Genomic DNA, 4,069 nt, shown 5'->3' with positions numbered 1-4,069 from the left:
CACCGATTCCATGCCCTTTTGAAAATGTTCCAAAACAAAATGATGCATTTAATTGTGGAGTAAATATCATATATTACGCATTTAAATTTATGGACAATTCCAAGTTCAGTTTAGAGTTTGATCCTAACACTTATAGAGAATATTTAAAGACCTATCTATTAGAGAATTCTGAAGACATGACAAACATATGTTTATACTGTAGCTGGAACTCAGATAAGCACCGTTGTCAACCAGATGATGAATATGTAGAATGGGTGTCGTGTTCTCGGTGTTGTCGCTGGATAGCCATTAATTGCATCCCTAAAGAAGACAGAATTGTTAATTACGCAATTGTTGATTTCTTCTGTTTATTGTGTAAGAAATAATGAAATAAAAATATTTATAAATTATTAGACTATAGAGTTAAAGCACGCTACAAATTGCATATCAAAATAATAATTAAATTGCTAAGTTACTTTATTTATGAACACAGCTTCAAAACACAATTTGTAACCACACCAGTAATGCATTTAATTTATTCATGCATAACTGACAGTCCGCAGTCTGATTCAAAGTGGGACGGCATTTTGTGTTTTACTCAGGTATTTAATTTATATATTTAACTTACTTTATATATATATAAATGATCCATTCATTGTAGAAGTCAGAACTTGTATCTTAATCGTAATCTTTTGATCTCAAGTTGTTCATAACATTTCATTCCATACCATATTTATACACCAATACATTTTCCAAAGCAATATCGTTGTGTATTTAAATCCTTATAACTTTAAATAAATACAATTAATACACTATCAATTATTATGATATGAGTACTTACTAATTTAAGCTGCATGTGCTGGGTGTTGTGTTCTTTGTGTTGACGCAAGATAGCAATAATTTACATTCCTAAAAAAAAACCGAATTGTTAATTATGATATTAATAATTTCTTCTGTTTATTTTCTCAGAAATGATCAAATTAAAATGATATAGAAATATTAAATATAGAGTTTAGGTAGGTGAACAAATGTCTAGTTTGTGTGAATGTGAAATAAGAACACTTAAGAAATTATGAACTATCTATATAAATAACAACTGAAAACATACTGTTATTAACACGTAATAATTTATTTCAAACAATCATGTAAGTGTTAAGGTTACTGAAAGACTTAAGAGTTTAGATACTATTTTATTTTACTTTAAATTACTCCTGTAGGCTATGTAAATATTCCCAGAGAACATAATATAGCATAGCATCATGATATTTTAATACAAAATATCACGGTTGTGTCAAAATGCAATTACAAAAATAATTTTGTCAATTATTGTGAATTAATGTGAATAAACTGACATTTATATACATATATGTGAATAAATTTATTCATATTTAATAGGCAAAAATAGTTAAAGTAGTTAATTTCCACCGAAAGTGACTTAAATTATGTTTAAATTACTTTTTATTAAAATGTTTTTAAGATATTTAAATAACCACACATAGTTTTAAAACACAATTTGTAACCACACGTCCACACCAGTCATTTATTTCATACATCTACATATGTATAAATATGTATATTTAATGTATATTACTTACTATAAAAAAAATTGATGTTAATCTAACAATCCATTCAATATAGAAGTCATAACTGATATCCTCATTGTATCTTTTGATCTCAAGTCGTTAGTTCATTACGTTTCATTCCATACCATATTCAATATTCATACAGTAATTGTCAATACAACACTAACCAAATAAAATAAATCAAATGATTTTAAACTAGCATATACAATTTCTGTAAAGGATACCTACTGCTCAAATTAATGGTGTACAGTTAGCTGTGAGTTTATTTTCAAATACATTTTCTAAAGCCATATTGTTGTGTGGAAACAAATATATAAATGCTCGTAACTGGAAATAAATAAAATTAATATACTATTAATTATTATAATACTATACTTACTATACTTACTAATATAAGCTATACATGATACTTCAGGCATAATAGGTTTATTTAACTCGTTAAGTTATTCTACACTGTTTTGTACAACATAATCAAAATAATTAAACAAAAATACTGTCCTATTGATATGTAGACCAAGTCAGATTGAATATTAAGTTTTGAATAATATTATATTAAAATAATTTAAAAAGAAATTTATAATAATATTCTATTTAATTAGTTTTTTTTTGTCATAAACTATTTTTTTCATCTAATTTATTTTATAGTTCAGGATAACAAATAGACAACTAGGTTCTTATTATTTTTGAAATTTATAAAATGTAGGATGTAGAATGGAGATATTTTAGTATATACATTTTATCCATAAGTTATAATTCATGATAAAGTAAATTTCTTTATCATGTTATAATCATTATTCATTAATCATTGTATTACAATTTTCAGTACATAGTTACATTTTTTTCCATACCTAGGTACTTGATTATAAATAACAAATTTTTATATTAAAAGTAAGCAATGAATTCCTAATTTCGATTTTTTAATAAATAATTCAAATATTTTAATCATGTTATTATTATCAATATGACATTTAATATTATTTATTCTAAACCTGAAACTTAAAAATATTGACTACAGATTTTAGCTTTAAATACACCAATAAGAAGTGCTTCTAAACCTATTACTTGATTCGTTTAAAATTAAAATGTTTCATTTTTAAGTTAAATTAATTTAAATTATTTGTGGTAAACAATTTATTGGTACAGTATATTGCGAAAGGTTTTGTAAATGGTTGATCCTTACAATACTGTGAGTGTGCTTGATTATTCGTAAAAAAAAAAACTAATTCTGATCATCTCCCTGAAATGGCTGTATTTTTTTTTTCGTTTTCCCCGGGTGTTAAAAAGCCAAGTTCTTTCACATTGACGGACAATCATGAAGAAGTACTGCTGTAGCAGTATTTTTGTTGAGTGATGCCAGAGGACACTTTTGAATTCATATGTAATAGCACTGCTATAGCAGTGCTCGAAAACCGACCAGAAATGGACACTACTGCTACAGCAGTGATTTATTTCAATGGTATCATATAAGATACCAAGTCTACTGTCCATATACATCATAAAGTGACATTGATCGCTGATAAAATAAAGCAATATTTTAATTTAAAAAAATTCTGAATTATTTCTTTTATAAAATTGATTAATTTAGGCATGCTTTTTATAAATATTTATAATCCTCACTGTCCATCAATGTGTTAATTAATTACAAAATTACAAAAACACTTAAGTTCAATTTCCTAGAAAAATAATTTTTGTAGTTACTGCTTTTCCCAGTAACAAGGCAGTATCGTCCCATCATTCAAAGAGTGTCAAGTGAAAAATCTTAAATTTATAAAAATCCATAATTTATTTTAACACTTCAGTTTTAGCAGAATTATGGACTTAAAATATATAAATTCAAAATTTAAAAATAAAGTTATCACACGTTTTGCACACTTGTAGTTCTCATAGGTCAAAGATACTGTCAATTTAGTTGTAATACAATAAATAGAATAATAATGAATATACTTACAAAGATGTTTATTGTTTTTGGCTTTTCCTCCACCACGGTCACCGCCTCTGCTGCTGCTGCCCCATTCAAAAAATCAGCCACAACTTCACGTACAGCATTGTCGCCAAAAACATGGATGTATAAAATGGCATCTATAAAATTCAGTTTCCACTTTATCAAGACGAAAAGCAATCAACTGAAACTTTCTATTTGTTTTTTCAGTATTTAATACAATATTATGCACATAAAAGATTATTTTGTTAAAATTATAAAGCATAAAAACATCTTATTTACCTACAATATTGGTTATTAATTATTAGTTTAATAGTTTATTCCAATATTACCCAAGACTGTTTGGAAATGTTATACTTGAGTTTAAGTACTAAACTATTTAATTTAAATATGTTTAACTTGTTATTTTTAAGTGTTAGGACTGATGTTTTTTTTCTATTGTTATTTTTATAAACTTAAAATGAATTTAATTTCTTTTAAACATAAATTCTTAGTCTGGTCAGAGAAAATCAAAAAAGACAGTTTTGTTTTATTAATTATTATTCTTTTGTTATAACATCATTAAATC

General features: G+C 25.6%; 1 long non-coding RNA gene across 1 annotated transcript; it reads right to left on the bottom strand.

Annotated features, from left to right (window-relative positions):
• Window positions 1–47: 47 nt before the first annotated feature.
• On the bottom strand, window positions 48–3,631 carry LOC107882527. The gene is made up of 6 exons (XR_001678780.2): window positions 3,511–3,631; window positions 1,791–1,889; window positions 1,575–1,724; window positions 821–888; window positions 608–767; window positions 48–300 (listed from the first exon to the last, which is right to left on the bottom strand). It is a non-coding gene; the product is annotated as an uncharacterized LOC107882527 (long non-coding RNA).
• Between the last annotated feature and the right edge of the window lie 438 nt (window positions 3,632–4,069).

Source organism: Acyrthosiphon pisum, chromosome A2, assembly GCF_005508785.2.
Source record: "Acyrthosiphon pisum isolate AL4f chromosome A2, pea_aphid_22Mar2018_4r6ur, whole genome shotgun sequence".
NCBI classification, from domain to species: Eukaryota; Metazoa; Arthropoda; class Insecta; order Hemiptera; family Aphididae; genus Acyrthosiphon; species Acyrthosiphon pisum.
The sequence above is the reverse complement of the archived record's forward strand: the minus strand, read 5'-3'. Positions and strand labels throughout refer to the sequence as shown.